This window comes from Phocoena phocoena, chromosome 8, assembly GCF_963924675.1.
Source record: "Phocoena phocoena chromosome 8, mPhoPho1.1, whole genome shotgun sequence".
NCBI classification, from domain to species: Eukaryota; Metazoa; Chordata; class Mammalia; order Artiodactyla; family Phocoenidae; genus Phocoena; species Phocoena phocoena.
The window spans coordinates 51,374,811-51,395,765 of record NC_089226.1 but is presented as its reverse complement, the minus strand read 5'-3'; positions in this window follow the sequence as shown (position 1 = coordinate 51,395,765).

The following is a 20,955-nucleotide window of genomic DNA, read 5'->3' as shown; positions in this document are numbered from 1 at the left end:
ATGGAGGTTCCCAGAATCAATTTTTTCCTTGTCAGGAAACACTTTATCATAGTTTCTTAATATAAAACTATCTATCTTCCATGAAGAATGCAAAAGAGAGATGACAAAGTATTAAACTAACACATTTAGAGATGCCTGAGGCTGGAATCTGGACTAAATAGATTTAGCCAACCTTGATGGAACATGAGAAAATCAAATGTAGAAAAAAAAAAACAGTCTAGGCATCTGTTATCTTTCCTAGAGACCTTAGGCCTGAATTAATACTGACGGTTATGAATTAAAGTTGGCAATGGACTGGAGACACAAGGAGTCTTATTCATTTTGTTTTATTTTATTTATTTTATTTTTAGTATTATTATTAGGGGAACTAGAAGAAATATGAATGTTCTTCTGTGGTAAAGGGTCCTGAGAGAGCAAAGACCTGACACTTTAAAAATGATCGAGCCATTTTAGCATAACTGCTCTTACCTTGGTAACCCCTTGTTTTCATCGTTTATTGTGTAATGGAAGAAGACACTGTCATATAGACAGAAGGGAATGGTTGAGAGGAGTCACTTGTGGCATTTTGTAGTGTAGAGTGTCAACCTGCGCCTGGAGTTGGTTCACAAACATGGCTATGGATAGAACAACAAAAGGACATTTTTACAAGTACAACTTTTAGGGACTTGTCCTTATTTACTGATCAGAATCTCCTGAGAATAGGATGGGGAACCTGTATTAAAATCAAATGAAAAGTATCCAGTCCACACAAATAATAAAACAAAGAAAAAGCAACCAAGTAACTGACCAAATACAAAGCAAGCCAAACATAACAACAATCTTGCCAAGTCTCATAATAAACCAGGTCTGGTTTTCAAAGTAGCATGACACCCCAGAGTAGTACAATTCTGAGGCCAACTGCAAGGCACGTTTTACTAAGTTCCAGTGCTTGTAAATAAATAAAATAAACAAGCAAATAAATCCAAAGATATTGAAGATTACCTTTATAATAATGATGTCGCTTTCACTTACTTGCTATTGGAGAAACCATATCAGAAGAGAAAAGGCTGAAGTCACATCAGAAGGTGTGATAAATGCACGTATATTGCAACCTGGCTTGTGTGTGTTATGGTCCCTGTCTGCAAAACTCAGGAGAATGTGTTGTAATATATAAAAAGTGTAAGTCTTTGTTGTTACTCTTGAGTTTCATGAAATACGATTCAGAAAGAGAGAGAGACAGAGACAGAGAAGAAGGAGAGGGAGGGAGGGGGAGGGAGAGAGGGGGAGTGTGTGTGTGGGGGGAGAGAGAGAGAGAGAGAGAGAGAGAGAGAGAGAGAAAGAGAGAGAGAGAGAGAGAGAGAGAGAGAGAGAGAGAGAGAGAAAAGGTGCTATCTTTATTTCCCAAATTGTAGGACTTATTTGAAATCTCTTACTTCTTTGTAGGCTATGGGAAACTGTAGAAGCACGACATAAGATAAGACCTTATATCTAACATTAGCTGTGTGAGGTCAAAAAGTCAATTGCCCGTCAGGGTGTTAGTTTCTTAAATTGCAAAGTGGAAAAAATAGGATTGCTGTAGGGGTTAAAAGAGGTAATAATAAAGCACCTAGAACAGTGTCTGGTTATTTGTAATTATTAAATAAAGAGTGTTATTACTTGGTGTTACACAATTCAGTTTTCATATCAGATGCATAAAAAGAATCACTTATTCATTAAGCTATTTAGGCATTTTTCACTGAATTTATACATATTCAGACTCATGAATTTGCCATCTATAAATTAAAAATTATAAATTGCTACTATCACAGGCTTGTTGAGAGCTTTTAATAAATGAATACAGGCCAAGTGCTAAGAATATTGACTACCACACAGTAAATGCTCAAGGGTGCCAGCTATTAGAATCATCAGCTATTGTCATTATCATTCAGCAAAGACAATAGTCAAAACCTCTAAAGACCCTTTCAGATGATTTTAAAAGCACTATACAGATTCTTTTAATATGAGCAGCACAAAATGTTATAGCCACTGTATTGTCAGACTGAAATGATACAAAACGCTCAGTAAAGTAGTTAACAGCTCTAACCACAGGGAGAGAGTCAGCATTTCTGGATCCAATTTCAAATCATAGCATTTTATGTATTTTTAAGTACACGGTGACACCTACTTCCCTGGAGGTAAACTCCTTAGGGCAAGGGCTGTAGCTTTTATTTGGCTTGAGAAGTGCTACAAAATCTTGATTGTTGGCAAGATCTCATTCTCTAGAAATTGATGGGGTGGCTGAGGAAAGCCTTTAAGTAATTTAGATGGAGCATTTTAAAGTCAATTTAGAAGCTATTTAGGGAAGTCGGAGTCTGAAGTCAAAGTTGAAGCTGAAACGGCCAATGAGGCCTACAGGCAAAGAACCACAATCGATAAAGGCCATTATCCTAAATAAGTCCAGGACACCATAGCCCAGATGAGTGTTTTAATTCCTGTCTGCCAACGAGTTAAGGCAGATAGAATGAGACAAAGGGCCCAGGGGCTCAGAGGCTACAGAAGCAGAGTAAACTGTAATTCTGCCAAGAAGTTTCTCTGTATTTAGCAATTTTCTCCCTTGCCTTTCCTCCTGTTTCTGGCCCCTCCCCCTTGCTGTTCCGTCCCTGTCCTTACCCATCCCCCCAATTGTTCTACCCTAGCAAAGACTTGACTTTTCAAGACTCAACCAGAAAGCTCTCTCCTCTATAAAAACTCTCTAGAGAGCTCCCTTTTTCTGACCAGTGGTTCTCAAATGATGGCTGCACATATCAGAATCGTATGGGACAATCACACATGCCTGGCATTTAGCACCCAAGACTTGGATTCAGTTTGTCTAGACTGGGACACTGGCAATGGATTTTTTTTTCAAAGGTTTCTAGTAGATTCTAACATGTGGTTAGACTTGAACACCACTTTGGAATGACACATTTCTTCTTACTCCACTTTTCCTTGTAACACTCTACTGGACTTGGGTATTTCTTGTCTTTTGTCTTTCAAAATTACTATGCTATGCGGATGGACCTAGAGTCTGTCATACAGAGTGAAGTAAGTCAGAAAGAGAAAAACAAATACCGTATGCTAACACATATATATGGAATCTAAAAAAAAAAAAAAAAAAGTGGTACTGATGAACCTAGTAGCAGGGCAGGAATAAAGAGGTAGATATAGAAAATGGACTTGAGAACATGGGGTGGGAGGGCAAAGCTGGGGCGAAGTGAGAGTGGCATTGACATATATACACTACCAAATGTAAAACAGATAGCTAGTGGGAAGCTGCTGCATAGCACAGGGAGATCAGCTTGGTGCTTTGCGATGACCTAGAGGGGTGGGATAAGGAGGATGGGAGGGAAGCTCAAGAGGGAGGGGATATGGGGATGTGGGTATGCATACGGCTGATTCGCTTTCTTGTGCAACATAAACTAACACAGTGTTGTGAAGCAATTATACTCCAATAAAGATCTATTAAAAATAAAACTATACGGGAAGCCAATTCATACCTACTAGGATGGCTATAATAAGAAAAAAATCAGATATAATAATAAAAAAATTACTGTACTATGAACTTCATGAATTCAGGGGCCTCTCTCCTTTTTCTTTATTTTGTTGCTGGAGGGACTAAAGTTGATGCTCACACATTTCTTGATTTGTGAATTAATTCCTTTATTCACTCTTCACTTAATCATATTTTTAATTCTTATATTCTGGCACTGATGAATTCATTCATTCATTTACTGAGGCATTCCTTTACCAACAATGTATGTCTTACATTATTCAAGCCATGCATGAATGACTGAATAAATGAATGGATTACTATTTAGATTCATCAAAGTCTGATGCCACATTTTAGGAAAAGTACAAAGAAGATGTGCATAGGAGAACTCATTACAATTGTATATGATGTATACACACAGAGTCATACACATACCCAAATGTACATAACCCACATGCATATACATGTATGAGTTTATGTTCTGCAAGTTACAGCTTAGTGGTTAAGAGCAGAGGCTCTTGAGACCAGACTGCCTAAGTTGATTCCTAGCTCCACCAGGTACCATCTCTTCCCCTTACCTATCTCTCCTTCAGCTTCCTCATGAAGTAGGGGTAATATCATAAGCTACCTCATATGAAGGTTGTGAGAATGAAATGTGTTAATCTATGTAAAACAAGAGTAAGTGCTATATAAGTGTTAGCTATTATTAAATTTTTTGCTACTTTCTCCTTCATATTTTGTGCCATTTCATATTTATATATAGCCTTTCAGGACTGGCTAAGTCAGGCTGGGACACACTGTCTCAGAGCTTTCAGATTGCCAACATGGCAGAGTTAGAGTTCTAAATGATGAGCCTGTCATTTTTCCACAGTGAACTGCTTGCATAGTTCCATGGAATAACTGCTGACATAAAAAAAGGAAAGGTAAAAGAAAACAAAGGTGTCTCGTCAACCTGAAGTCTTCCAACCATTTGAAATAATTGCTATGAATTAATATGCTGTCTTCTCCAAATAGCAGTTAACATCTGTGCTCCCAACAGATGTTCACCACCTCTCATAGAACTGTTCCCCAATTATCCACATACGCTTTATTCTCTTTGTGAATGCCATATAGCAAAGTTTCATCCAAGTGAGTTTTTTTCCTTGCTACTACTTCATGGTCAAAAAATCTACATAAAATTGATTTTTTTAACAGAATAGCAACAACCACAAAATACTGAAGGAAAAATATACATCATGTATTATATGTATTGTAATATATCACATAATATGTGAATTTATTAAACAATGTAAAATATACATATGTTTCAATACATGGTTTAGTAAATAAATAATTTCTGTATAAAATATTATTTATACAATTAGAAGTATTTATTTTACCTAATCTAAGTTTTGAGACTTAAGAGTTGTTTCTTTATGAAGTCTTTCTAATTATGAATCTAAGATTCATTCCTAAAACATCAACACATCTCCAATTTCATACTAGTCTTCATCATACATTCCTAAAATTGTCTAGAAGATGTTATGGCAGTAGCTGACTGCCAACAAATCTCAAAAAAAGAATCTCTTTTTTCTCTCTTAATATAATCTTGATCATCACTGGAAAATGTTCACATTTACAATAAAGATTTTGCTTACTGATTTTCTGCCTCTGGGTAAATGAAATAATTATTTGGAAAGAAGATAATGCAATGGAGTACGGAACTCCATTATTTCTTAAATTTAGGTCTTAATTGACAGAAAATTCTTATGCTGAATTCTTTCCACGCACTTAGTTTGTGATCCAGGGTTAGTAAAACAATTTCTCTCAGACACAAAGTTTTTGCCATTAAAATAAGGTAATATCTCAAAGACGATTTCCTAGTTTTCTACCCCTGTGTGTTCCATGTCTAGCACAATGCCTGGAACATGGTTATTACTCAATAACATTTTTCTAAACAAACTAAAAAGGAAACAGTAAACAAAGACTCCTTACTCTGCTTGCTTTGACAGCCTTTAGTCAGGGTCAAGTTAAATAAGGGCTGTGGAAAACCACAAAGTGTTGTGCCAACATAAATGGCAGCTCTACCACAAGTGCACAATGCCAACTGTCCTCCACCACCACCACCCATACTGTGGACTCTATAAGATGCTTCTCCGTGACTGTAAGTGTAAAGATTTCATCATCAAGTAGAATTTGGGTTAGATGATTGCCCAATACTCCAATAGAAGTAACACATACTAGTGGATCTATTTCAAACATTGGTGTGTATCACCTAACCATCCATTTATTCAACATGCACTGGATGACCATCATGTTCCCAATCTGTTCCAGGAATACAAAAGTACAGAAAAGAATTAAACATAGTTCTTCTTACTAAAATATTTCACAATCTAGTTTGGAGCAATAAGCATGTCAATAAATCAAGATACTGCAGGGCCGAAAATTATAAATTCCATGAAAGAAATTAAGTGGAGATCCAGAGGAAGGAAAATATTTTCCCAATGGACAAAAATATGAAGGACCTCATGAAAGTGTGGTTTATGGTCTAGATCACACATGATAATTAGTAATAGCTATTTATAAACCCAACATTTTGATAAACATCGACCGTATTCATTGTTTCATGTTAGGCCTTATATTTGGTACTGAAAATTCTGATATGAAAGAATCCCTGCCTTCAGTGAATTTACAAAATAGGAAAGATATGAAAAAATAGTATAAAAATTAAATACAATGAGGCAAATATATCCATGAGATACCCAGCTCAACCAAAGGGTCTTTAAGGAAATCATTCCTTAAAGAAATATCACCTAAACTTAAACGTGAAGAAGGAAAAGGGAATTAATGGGGTCAAATTTTTATGAAAAGAAAAATTATGGGAAGCAGATACATATTCTGGATGTAGACAACATGAAGATGTTCAAGCACATATGTATGATATCATAAAAGATCATTTATTCCTTCAACTATATGTAAAACAACCAAAATATAAAAGGCATGTGATATCCAAGTTAGCAAGATGGACATACTTTTGCATATTGAATATTATCAAGGAATAAGGAATGAAAAAAAGGCAGAACATTTATAGAGTGATTTATATACCATATGGATTTTATTCTAAAGATGGTTAGCAGGATTATTTAACATTCAAAGAGCACTCTATTTATTATCTTTTTAAATTTTTATTTATTTATTTTATTTTTTGGCTGCCTTGGGTCTTCATTGCTGCGTGCAGGCTTTCTCTAGTTGTGGCAAGCAGGGGCTACTCTTCGTTGCGGTGCGTGGGTTTCCTATTGCGGTGGCTTCTCTTGTCGCAAAGCACAGGCTCTAGGCGTGCAGGCTTCAGTAGTTGTGGCACAAGGGCCCAGCAGTTGTGGCTCTCAGGCACTAGAGCACAGGCTCAGTAGTTGTGGCACACGGGCTTAGTTGCTCTGTGGCATGTGGGATCTTCCCGAACAAGGGCTCGAACCCGTGTCCCCTGCATTGGCAGGTGGATTCTTTTTTTTTTTTTTTTAAACATCTTTATTGGGATATAATTGCTTTACAATGGTGTGTTAGTTTCTGCTTTATAACAAAGTGAATCAGCTATACATATACATATGTTCCCATATGTCTTCCCTCTTGCGTCTCCCTCCCTCCCACTCTCCCAATCCCACCCCTCCAGGCTGTCACAAAGCACCGAGCTAATATCCCTGTGCCTTGCGGCTGCTTCCCCCTAGCTATCTATCTTACTATGTTTGTTAGTGTGTATATGTCCATGACTCTCTCTCGCCCTGTCAAAACTCACCCTTCCCCCTCCCCATATCCTCAAGTCCGTTCTCCAGTAGGTCTGCGTCTTTATTCCTGTCTTACCCCTAGGTTCTTCATGACATTTTTTTCCCTTAAATTCCATATATATGTGTTAGCATATGGTATTTGTCTTTTTCTTTCTTACTTCACTCTGTATGACAGACTCTAGGTCTATCCATCTCATTACAAATAGCTCAATTTCATTTCTTTTTAAGGCTGAGTAATATTCCATTGTGTATATGTGCCACATCTTCTTTATCCATTCGTCCGATGATGGGCGCTTAGGTTGTTTCCATCTCCGGGCTATTGTAAATAGAGCTGCAATGAACATTTTGGTACATGACTCTTTTTGAATTTTGGTTTTCTCAGGGTATATGCCCAGTAGTGGGATTGCTGGGTCATATGGTAATTCTATTTGTAGTTTTTTAAGGAACCTCCATACTGTTCTCCATAGTGGCTGAACCAATTCACATTCCCACCAGCAGTGCAAGAGTGTCCCCTTTTCTCCACACCCTCTCCAGCATTTATTGTTTCTAGCTAGATTTTTTGATGATGGCCATTCTGACTGGTGTGAGATGATATCTCATTGTAGTTTTGATTTGCATTTCTCTAATGATTAATGATGTTGAGCATTCTTTCATGTGTTTGTTGGCATTCTGTATATCTTCTTTGGAGAAATGTCTATTTAGGTCTTCTGCCCATTTTTGGATGGGGTTTTTTGTTTTTTTGTTATTGAGCTGCATGAGCTGCTTGTAAATTTTGGAGATTAATCCTTTGTCAGTTGCTTCATTTGCAAATGTTTTCTCCCATTCTGAGGGTTGTCTTTTGGTCTTGATTATGGTTTCCTTTGGCAGGCGGATTCTTAACCACTGTGCCACCAGGGGAGCCCCACTCTGACTATTTAAATGCCAATAGTCAGAGACAAAGGTGATGTCAATATTATTCTAGACAAGGCAAGCAAGGGCACATAAACAGGATTTGTGAATGTGTGAAGAATAGAGTAAGTATCTTATAGTCTAGGAATGGGTGAATGAAGCTGGATGGGCTGGATCAGGACTAGATTATTGAGGATCTTGCCACCATGCTGAGGAGTTAACACTCTGTTCTGTGCTTGATTAAGATTGATGTGGTAGCCCTGTGTAGGATGGAGTAAAGGACAGAAAGCCCAACAGAGGAAACCAATGAGGAGTTGTAAAAAGAGTGTAAATGGGATTTTAAAAGTCCAGAACTAGGCTAGTTGAACAGAGAGTAGATATGAATCATACTCTGATGGTAAAATCTACAGTTAGAAAGTTTGTCATTTCTTATTAGTCTGTTCTTGGCTGATACGCTGATTACCGAAGGGAGCATAAGCAAGGGCATCCATAAGCATTTATCACAATTACTACAAATTAGAACCAGAAAACAAATCACTTTTGAAAATCTAGTAAGCCAATTGAATTAATATAATATTTTCATGGCAATCCATACACAAATCAAACGTGCAAAGCTTTTACTTTCAACTTAATTAGCCATATACTAGCAGTAATTTTTAGACAATAATAAACTGGTTCCAAATTTCTGGGTGTGATTTCACCCAGGCTGAGGACATTTCGCTTGCCATATGTTGTTTTAGGGTTTTTTAGGTGCTGAATGGTGAATTCAATAACGTGCAACTCTGAGGAAGGCCTAGAACAAGTAATTTGCTCCAGAGAAAGGAATTTGTTTATTTTGGTCTAGGTTTTGCATCTTTAATTGATCAGTTCAACAATTGGCTTCATTTATGGAAAGTTTGAGTCCTGGTAAAGTTTTTTGGTTGGTGAAAAGATATACTGAAAAAAATGTTGCAAGCTTTATAATATGGTGGAGATGTGGATACTTCTCCATGTCACTTTGCATTTGATTTCTCTTTAGGCCATCTAGAGAGACAGCAAGAATTTTACACAATGATATAGCATCCTTGTCAATAAAGCTTAAACTTTACTGACATACATCCCAGTGTAATCTTGTTTCTTCTTATTGGAAAGAATCTTATTTTTTTTTCCCTTGGCAAAGACAATATCTCCCCAGATACATTACTTCCCCGGGAGAAAAAAAAAAATAGAAAAAAGGAAAAAATTGGGAAGTTCTTCATAATCTACTTTTGTAGAAACAGTTCATAAGGAAGAAATAACATGTAAAATATATATCCATCTAGAATATAGTAAAACAAACATATAAACCCAGAAAATGCCCTGTCTCTGGAATTCTAGTAGGTCTGATCACTCCAGCAAACTTGGGGTGATTTAATAATACGGAATATATGATTCTGTTTGCACTGAAGAATCTGAGAAGTACAATCTATAAAAACACTCCATTGGATCCACCAGAGAGGAAGCCACACAGAGATTGGCTGTGGTGAGAGCTTAGTAAATATTTGGTGTTAATGATGATGATCAATTCTTTCCAATGAGCATGAACAAAGAACAGCAGTTACTTCACTGCACTACATTATACAGAAGTGTTACACTGCATTTGTATAAAAGTTTGAAGCTTATCACATTTATGAGTCTCATTTAATCCTTCCCCAAATCTCTGAGGGAGGAATAATGTTCTTTACCTCTTGCTTAGCAAGGAGAAAACTGAAGTCCACAGAAGAGTGACTCATCAGTGATTATAGTCACTATGATGCACATGTTAAAAACAGCATCAGAAAGCTCATGATTAGTAATTCACTTCTCATTAGCGAAAAAGGAAAGAGCTCCACGTGGACCTCCATGGATGATGTAAGATCCTAGAGGGATGGGCTTTGGTTTGTCCTCCTCATCTTTGGATCTCAAGTGCCTCACATCACACAGTCTCAGATACACTGTAGGAGCTTAGTATATGTTTCTTAGACAGGTGAACAAATAGAAAGTCATTACCAACAGTAGGCACGTGTTGGGGCTCAGGGTGGGCTGCCCCAAAATATGCCACAAGGGAGTATTGATTATTTTGAATTAAAATTACTTAAGAAATGGCGATGCAAAAGGGACACGCTGACCCTCCTTTCTTTCTCCCTGAAAGCAGGAAATAATTCTCTCATGTGAAAGGTGCACCCCTGCATCTGGAGGTAGAAGGACACCCTTACCGCCTATAGAAATAAACCTTGTTATTTCTTTAATTTATCACTGCAAGCCTAAACGCTGTTTAGATTCTTTACTAATTGAGCACCCAAAAGCTGAGTTTCCTTGTCCTGTCAATGTCTCACAAATTTGTTGTTTCTTCATCTGCCAAGTATAAAGGCTACCTGATTTGGCCCCTTTTTAGGTCCCATTTCTATGAGACCACCATGCATATGAATTAAAATTTGTTTCTTTTTCTCCTGTTAATCTGCCTTATGTCAATTTCATTATTAGTCCAGCCACAAGAACTCAAGAGGGGTAGAGGGGGAAATTTCCCTCTCCCAAGCATATGCATTGAGCAGTGGAATTGGGGTCAACATTGTGTTAGACTTAGTAAGACGGAACACATCAACAAGTTTTTATATATTGACAATGTTATCCTTTATCTGTGATACATGTCAGAGAACAGTAGAACCCTATTTCATGGTAATACGACAGAAGAAGGAAAAGATCATTGTAGCTGTGTCAGGTTGCAGGTTTGGTGCTAAGATACAAAGAAGGCTCCCATCTGAAGACTTCTATAGATGCCATTTGCAGAGAACACTAGAATTGGTGCAATAAGTTTGAAGAGACGAAAGTACAATACTATATAGCCAGCCCTTCCCCTTATCCTTCAAGATTCAGCTCGCTTGCCATCTCCTGCAAGGCCACCTCGTGCCAGAGGCCTTCCTTAGCCACACTCTCTAAAGCATCTCCTACACACTATTAACCTCAGTCCCAAGAGTTCAGAGCCCAGCTGGTTTCCTTCATAGCCCTTATCACCATGTGCAATTATTTCATTTATTAGTTTATTTGCTTATAATTGTATTTCCTAGTAGTTGGTTCCACCAGACAGAGGATGTTGACCATCTTGTTCATAGCTATCTCTACAATCTAACAGGACTTCAAGCAATACAGGATAAAATAGTTAATCATTCTAGGCTGAAAGGTAAAAGAATATGGAGCAAGCCTCTCTCTTGATCAAAGGACAGGTATTGGAAGCTAAGGAAAAACATCTTTGGGGAAGAAATATGAAGTTTTCAGTTAAGTGGCACAACGAGGAGGCAGAGAGTAAGGGGAGAAAAAGGCAACTGAAAATAGCATCCAGAATTCCATTTACATAGCCTAGCCAATGTTACCTGGGGCATGTCACAAGCCCTCTGAGCCTTAGTTTACTCTCAAAAGAGAGGATTTGGGCTTTAGGTGGTCTCTAAGATCTCTCCAACCTTTGAAATAACAAGGCATTTCTCTTTCCTCTGCGTTCCCATTGTTTTATATATATATATATACACACACACACATAATGTTATTGCATTTCTTTGCCCTTACCTTATATGCAGAAAATGTTTGTCTTTTTCTCTTCACGACTATAATAATTCAAGCACATGTGAGAGAGCAGTGGGGGTGGGCATGGCTATTGAATGCTAAAATTTTTGTTTGTAAGCAGATTTGAAGTAACATATGGTCCTCTGCAATTATGTAAAGGTACAATACTAGGCAGGTATTTTCATGAACTGCTGGGCAAGAGTTTTTCTGGTCCATTTCTTCCAAACCACCAGATCAAATTGTTTCCATACTCTTTTTTTTTTTCTAAGAGTAATTTTTATGACTTCCTAAATCTTTTCACTTGGCTGCCACAGGTTTGAGACAGATAATACATTTTCTTCTTTTTTTCACTTTCCTGATCTAAATGGCCAGGTTGCAGGAGACAATAAAACAGGCTATGAATTCCTGAGCTGGTTTCCATTCTTGGGAGGCATTAAGCTCCACAAGATTGATCCGATTTCATGTCACTGGTCCCAGTACCCCTGGCAGTACTTCAGATAATTGTTTAATTTACAGCTGTAAATCACATTTGGATCATAAAATTCCAGTTAGATGAGTGCATGGAGCAACCATGTAATTAAGATTAGAGTGCCCCAAAGAAGGGGACTATTATTTATGGTCATTATCACCCTGACATTGTAGAATAAATTGAGGATTCAGGATTGTTGAATTGTTTAAAGGTCCTAAGGTAACTGAATCTTCATTAATAAACTCAGCTAAATTATTAACAATTATTGACATTGACCATAAAGCTGCAAATTCAAAAAAATGGTATGCTTGCTTGTAGCATTTTTAGAGTTTAAAGTGACAATCTGAATGTAAAATTTATATGAATGCTTGTTAGAGAAGTATGTTTACATTGCTATCCTAATACATGTGATTGGAAATAATTGATGGTATATTTCCTTCTTTTCCCCACACAACACTTTGGGGGGAAGACAGCCCTTTTTCATCTCTTTAAGCCTAGTTTCAGCACAGTGCTAGGTACTTTATAAGCACTGAGGAAATAATTATTAATTGAAATTACTGGCATAAAATGTTTTCAGTGGGAGATTAGGCAATCCTATTATGCATATTCACAAACATTTTGAGACTATGCAGGAAACGCTTGTGTTATAAAATTATATATTAAAGTGAAAGAGTGTGATCACTCTTTCATGAAATAAACTCTTCTTAATGTGGTTATCTCTGCTCTAGGTGATACAATTATAGTAGATTTCAGTGTCCTTCTTAGTCTTTATTTTTTTGTTTCAAATTATACATTGAGTATTTCTAGCTTTAGGACAGTAAAACAAAAAATACTTTTAGAAAATCATCCTTTTTTCTGAATGTATGAACCTACAAATCTGGTTGTGTGAATATTGTGGACTTAATATTATTATATAAATTAATAAAGTACATCAGTTAATTATTGCTTATTTCTTTGTCTACGAAGGCATAATCCTTATGATATGAATACAGTATGTATTCCTTTCCACATTTGTTCTGAGAAAATAAATAATACATGTCAAAGTTTTCTAAATCTGACAAAGCATAGCTTTGTAAGGGAGGGAAAAAATAAAGCAGAAAACCAAAAAACCTAAATCATTCATATATCTTTCTGGTTGATTTTATTAGCAAATTTTAGGTGAAATGAACTCTGAGTCACATAGGTCTCCATGTAATTACTGCAACTGGTAATTTTCCATTTGTAATATCTACATGCAGTAGTGTATCTCAGAATGCTGCAGTAGTCAAGACACTGTGTTTGTTGCATATGCCCTTATATATTCAATAACCATAAGAACTTGGATTTGTATAGATCTAAAATTGCAAAGTACTTTCATATAAGTTGTCTTCCATGTTGAAGTATGAAGCTGTCTTTCAGAAATCTAATGTATTTTAGGTTAAAATTAAAGAAAATAAAAATTAGTATTTATTGAGCAACTACTACTTGTATTGATATTATGTTAAACAATTTCTCACGTATTATCTCTTGACTCATCATGGTACACTTGAAGGTAATTACTATTTCATGTGGTAGGGAGAATGGCCCCCCAAAGATGTCCATGTGCAAATCCTTAGAATGTGTAATTATCTTATGCTACATGGCGAAAGGACTTTGTAGATTTGGGTCACAGACCTTAAAAGTGAGAAAGTACCCTAGATTATCCAGTTGGGCCCAATATAAACACATGAACCCTTAAAAGCAGAGAACTTTCTCCAACTGAAGGCAGAAGGGATGCAGTGGTAGGGAAACTCAGAGACATTCCAGACCTGATAAGGATTCTATGTGCTATGCTGGTTCTGAGATGTAAGGAGCCATGTGCACAGACCAGAGACAGGTCTCTAGGAGTTAAGGGCAGCCCAGCAAGGAAAAAGTGACCTCAGTCCTACAACCCATGGAACTGAATTCTGACAACAACCTGAATGTGTTTGGAGGCAGGTTCTTCCCCAGAGCATCCAGAAATTGCCCAGGCCAGCCATACCTTGACTTCTGACATGTGAGATCCTAAGCAGAGGACCCAGTCATACCAGGCCAGACTTCTGACCTACTGCAACCATGAGGTAATAAACAGGTATTGTTTTCAGTAAGAAAATTTGAGGCAATGTGTTATAGCAGCAACATAAAACTAATAGATTTTATCACTTTATGGATGAGGATAATTCTGCGACTCAGAAAGTGACTTACTTATAATCAAACAACCATGTACAGAAGAACTCTGATTCACAGCAGGACTTGGATATTTTCTATCACACAATAGTTACATAGGAATGAATCATTATCGAGGACAAATCATTTTCTCTGCCTGCATCTTAGCATACGGCCTAACATGCAAAACTGACAATAATCATTACAATCATAATAACATAAAACACCATTGTTTCAATGGTTGCCATATGGCAGGCATTTTCCAAGCATTTTGTACTGCCTATCATATTGAATGTCTAAAACAATGGGATAAAGCTGATTATGATAGCATTCCCATTTTGCAGAGAAGGAAACAGAAATTTAGAAAGGTTAAGTTACTCGGTAAGGTAGTACAATAGGAATGTGTACCCAGGCTTTCAGCTTCGAAAGCTGAATGTTTAACCACTGCATTGCACTCTAGTGGAAGCCTGAAAGTGATAGGTTAGACATGAAAGTAAGTAACACAATCTCTGACATATAGGAAGAGCTTAAATATTACTTGTTATTGATTTTAATACTGATAAAAATAAGCACTTTTTTGAGCTCTGACTTTTTGCCTAACAGTAGACATTGATCTAGATATTTTACCTATGTTCAGTCACTTCTCTCCCCAGTCACAGGTGATAGATATTGTGTCCATTTAAAACTTAAGGAAATGGGCTTCCCTGGTGGCACAATGGTTGAGAGTCCGCCTGCCAATGCAGGGGACACGGGTTGGTGCCCCGGTCCGGGGCGATCCCACATGCCGCGGAACAGCTGGGCCCGTGAGCCATGGTCACTGGGCCTGCGCGTCCAGAGCCTGTGCTCTGCAACGGGAGAGGCCACAGCAGTTAGAGGCCCGCGTACTGCAAAAAAAAAAACAAAAAACAAAACAAACTTAAGGAAATAAAGGTTTACAGAGTTTAAATTACTTCTCTAGAGCCACACAGCTAGGAAATGGAAGAACCACATTTAAACTCAGGTCTGTGTGACTCTAATTTTTAAAAAATTTTTAATATTTTTAATGTTTTTATGTTGTGTTTTTAAATTTTCAAATCTAAATTTTCAGACATTAATCAGGATAAGTAGAGGAGTGCTGTTCTTCCTTAAGGGTCTATAAAGCTTAATATTGATCTTTGGAAATAAAAACTCAGCCACTCAACCAATCCAACTCTTCCAGGCACTTGAGCTCCAGCTGGAAGGACGTTAGCTCAGTGTAATGCATGAGTGAGCCCACGCAGGAGATCTTGGCCTCATATGGAGGATCCTTGAAGATGTAAACATGTCCTCTGTGTCAAAAACAGGACATCTTCTTGATCCCTTCAAATAAATGACTACATCTTGAAACTCAAGTATGTGGGAGGGGATTTTTGGGACCAATATATCTTTGTGGTGAACCATCTCTTTGTGTTGGAGAAGTGTGTGTTTCCAGTACTGATATCACTTGGAAACAAATTACCATACTGCATAGTTAATCAGGAGCCCTTCTGAGAGCTTTTCTGTCCTCTCGATCTTAGAGATAGTCTTCCTCCTTATGAAGGCTCCAAAGGTCTTTCTGTCCTGGAGAAGCTTATGTAAAAGAGTATTGTGATTGAGAGTTTGGGATTAACATATACACACTACTATATATAAAACAGATAACCAACAAGGACCTACTGCATAGCACAGGGAACTCTACTCTATATGTTGTAATAACCTTTAATGGAAAAGTATCTGAAAAAGAATATATATACATATATGTATAACTGAACCACTTTGCTGTACACCTGAAAGTAACACAACACTGTAAATCAACTATACTTTAATAAAATTTTTTTAAAAATAGAAAAGGAAAGTAATATGGAACTTAAACAATAAAAAAATAAAAGATTATTGTGATTATTCTAAGGTACTGCTTCTACAGTTAAGTTAGGGTCATATCTCAGAAAACTAGAATGAATGTTGTTCTTAACTCAGGGAAGGTGATGTGGGCAACACCATGAGATTTTCTGAGGATAGACAGAAACTACCAAGTGTTTAACATGCCTGTTCAACTGATGCTGGATTAATCACATTTATGTTGTCATATCCATTCCCCCTAGACACATACACACATATACATACAATAAGGAATGTATTATTTCCGTTTTATTGATGAGCTGAGACTACTAGCATCTAAGCACATTGTCCAGGGTTAAAAAAAAAACTAGGACATGATAGACCTTGGGGTCAAACCCAACCCGACCTGATCTCAAACACCTTGTTGCTACACAAAGAACTCTAGATTTAGATTTGTGTCTTTATTTTGTAAAATAATGAACTGTAAACGAGTCCACAACGATTTCTTGAGGATAAGTTTTGTGCTTTTGTTCAGAGTCTGCTGTGGTGGCAGAGGTAGTGTTTTTATTATTATTTTTATATTTTTAAATTTGTAAATACACTTTATCAAAGCTCTTTTAGCTAAATCAAGTACAGAATACACTTGTAAAACCATTGCTTTCTTGACTATAGTATTAGAACTGGTTCCTTGGTACCTAATATTTGAATTGCACCTTATGACCCACCAAGTATTGACCCATGTATTTAATGCTCACAAATCTGTGGTCCAGGTAAACATGGCAGCATCATTCCAGGAGAAAACTGACACAGAGGAATTTTAAGCTATAAGTCTGAGATCCCACAGAGAGTGAGGGGTTGTACCAGATCCCACATCCTGGCTGCCATGGTCCAAATCTCATGCTATCTCCACAATTCTACAAATAGTAATCAATAAGCAACTAAAAACAAAGTCATGTTCTTCACTGGATTCCCATATTGACTATACTGTCTCTCTTTCTGAATTTTAAGAGCTTAGGCCATGATGCTGTTATTTTTATTTTTGCATTAGACCCATATAATATCTTTGAAGGAACTGTCTCCTTGTTCAACACATCCTTTGCTTGTAGACACCCTGGAGAATTTACACATCAACATGACATCCTTGCAAAACAAAACAAAATACAACAAAAAAACAGAACAAAACTCTGCCCCCTGCCCTAAATTACACATCTTTCCCTGAATATCTGAGAAATGTTTCTGTGATCAGGCAAAAGCCTTTCACTTTCTCAGAGTAATGTATTCTCACTTCTGGGGGAAAATACTCAAAATATATGCTATTTATGGGTGATTAATAACATCTGATTTCACGTTGACAGCTTCCTTATTAAAATATGCTTTCATGATTAAAATAGCACATACAAAAACACACAACATTTATAGAGTAATGTCTCTAAAACAATGATTCCTGGTTCTAGACATTCAAAATAATTGAATGATTTTTATTTATGTAGAACACCCTTATTCACTGTCCTTCATCTATGTAATTCCTACTTATAATTTATGTTAACTCAAGTTTTACCTCCTTAAGAATTTTCCTGATCCATTAGTCTGGTTTAGATGCCTCTATTCTGTGCCCCCAAAGCAACTGTTGCGTAAACTTATCAGAATATTTGGTTACTATTATTTTACTGGAATAGAAGTCTCTCATGAAGCATTTCGGTTTTGTTTTCTTACTCATATTCCCAAAGCTTAGCAGAATCACAGTATTATGTATTCAGCAAATTCTTATTGAATGAAAAATATAGTCGAACATTTAAAAAATGTAAAGTATTTTACTGGTAACTGGGATTTATTAAAATAATTTTGTATAGTTTGATACAGAAGAATGACTTTCAACCAAGAGGATTTCATATGGTTCTTATTCATAAAAGATTTTGATAAGGGCCAAAAAAATTGATCTTTGTAGATAAAATTTTAGACTAATTAAGGAATTAAGGAAAGAACTTAATAATTACCTATAGTTAGTGATTGTCCACTATTGTCAATATGGGTACAGATGACTTAATTTGGAATATAAATGATATGTCTGTGATTGTTATGAACTGTCAACCTGGAATTGTAGTTGGTGATGGGAAGGAGGGTGAGCTACAAAGAGGTTAATCAAACATCTCTATCTAGCTCCCTTCTGACCTCACTTTATGGTAACGATGCACAATGATAGGTTTTTAGTTAATATAGGTGGGTAAGCCCTTGAGGAACTTACATTATAGTCTCAGAAATGTGGATAGAATGTCAGTTAAGGTTTAGCATAATAGATGCTGCCATATTTACATGGACAGATAGGGGCACAGAAGGAACGTCCAAGTTTTGTGGCACTTGGCATAATTCATTCTCCATCTTTTTTGAGTTACTATTGCACAGTGCCTGGTGAATTACACGCATTCAATACTGTTTGGTTCTCCATCTTTTCTCTTTTTCTCTCTATTTTTATAGGGTCTGTGTGTGTGTGTGTAATCAAAAAATATATCAGTCTTCTTATTTTCTTCCCATTGACCATCATTGATTTGCTTATTCTCAGAGAGACATTAGGGTTAAAAAAGATGGCTCTATGAAAATATCAGAGTAATATCCCCTTATATTATACCTGTTTGCTTCTTTTAATAATAAGTGAACACTTTTTGCATTTGATTTGGTCAATTTTGGCTTAAATATGTTTTTTCAAAAGATATCTATAGGCAGTTGAGGAAGATGGCGGAAGAGTAAGACGCGGAGATCACCTTCCTCCCCACAGATACACCAGAAATACATCTACACGTGAAACAACTCCTACAGAACACCTATTGAACGCTGGCAGAAGACCTCAGACCTCCCAAAAGGCAAGAAACTCCCCACGTACCTGGGTAGGGCAAAAGAAAAAAGAAAAAACAGAGACAAAAGAATAGGGACGGCACCTGCACCAGTGGGAGGGAGCTGTGAAGGAGGAAAGGTTTCCACACACTAGGAAGCCCCTTCGTGGGTAGAGACTGCGGGTGGTAGAGGGGGAAAGCTTCGGAGCCGCGGAGGAGAGCGCAGCCACAGGGGTGCAGAGGGCAAAGCGGAAAGATTCCCACACAGAATATCAGTGCTTACCGGCACTCACCAGCCCGAGATGCTTGTCTGCTCACCTGCCGGGGCGGATCTCAGGGAGAGGACTGGCGGCGTGAACACAGCCTGAAGGGGGCTAGTGAGCCACAGCCAGCCAGGAGGGAGTCCGGGAAAAAGTCTGGAGCTGCCAAAGAGGCAAGAGACTTTTTCTTGCCTCTTTGTTTCCCGGTGCGCGAGGAGAGGGGATTAAGAGTGCTGCATAAAGGAGCTCCAGAGACATGGGGGCGAGCCGCGGCTATCAGCACGGACCCCAGAGACAGGCATGAGACGCTAAGGCTGCACCAAGAAGCCTGTGTGCAAGCACAGGTCACTATCCACACCGCCCCTCCCAGGACCCTCTGCAGCCCATCACTGCCAGGGTCCCGTGATCCACGGACAACTTCCCCGGAAGAATGCACAGTGTGCCTGAGGCTGGTGCAACGTCATGCCGGCCTCTGCCGAAGGCTCGCCTTGCATTCGGTACCCCTCCCTCCCCACGGCCTGAGTGAGCCAGAGCCCCCAAATCAGCTGCTCCTTTAACCTCATCCTGTCTGGGCGAAGGACAGACGCCCTCAGGCAACCTACACGCAGAGGCAGGGCCAAATCCAAAGCTGAACCCCGGTAGCTGTGCGAACAAAGAAGAGAAAGGAAAATTTCTCCCAGCAGCCTCAGGAGCAGCGGATTAAATCTCCACAGTCAACTTGATGTATCCTGCATCTGTGGAACACCAGAATAGACAACGAATCATCCCAAATTGAGGAGGTGGATTTTGGGAGCAAGATATATTATTTTTTCCCCTTTTCATCTTTTTGTGAGTGTGTATGTGTATGCTTCAGTGTGAGATTTTGTCTGTATAGCTTTGCTTTCACCATTTGTCCTACGGTTCTGTCTGTCCCTTTTTTTTTTTTACTTAAAAATATTTATTTCTTAATAATTATTGTTTATTTTAATAAATTTACTTTATTTTATCTTACTTTATTTCATTCTTTCTCTTTCTTTCTTTCTCTCTTTCTCTCTTTCTTTCTTTCTTTCCTTTCTTTCTATTTTTTCTCTCGTTTATTCTGAGCCTTGTGGATGCAAGGTGCTTGGTGCTCCAGCCAGGAGTCAGTGCTGTGCCTCTGAGGTGGGAGAGCCAACTTCAGGACACAGGACCACAAGAGACCTCCCAGCTCCACATAATATCAAATGGCGAAAATCGCCCAGAGATCTCCAACTCAACGCCAAGACCCAGCTTCAGTCAACGACCAACAAGCTACAGTGCTGGACACCCTATGTCAAACAACTAGCAAGAGAGGAACACAACCCCACCCACTAGCAGAGAGGCTGTCTGAAATCATAATAAGGCCACAGACACCCAAAAATGCACCACCAGACGTGGACCTGCCTACCAGAAAGACAAGATCCAGCCTCATCCACCAGAACACAGGCACTAGTCCTCTACACCAGTAAGCCTACACAACCCACTGAACCAACCTTAGCCACTGGGGACAGACACCAAAAACAACGGGAACTACGAAGCTGCAGTCTGCAAAAAGGAGACCACAAACACAGTAAGCTAAGCAAAATGAGAAGACAGAAAAACACACACCAGATGAAGGAGCAAGGTAAAAACCCACAAGACCTAACAAACAAAGAGGAAATAGGCAGTCTACCTGAAAAAGAATTCAGAATAATGATAGTAAAGATGATCCAAAATCCTGGAA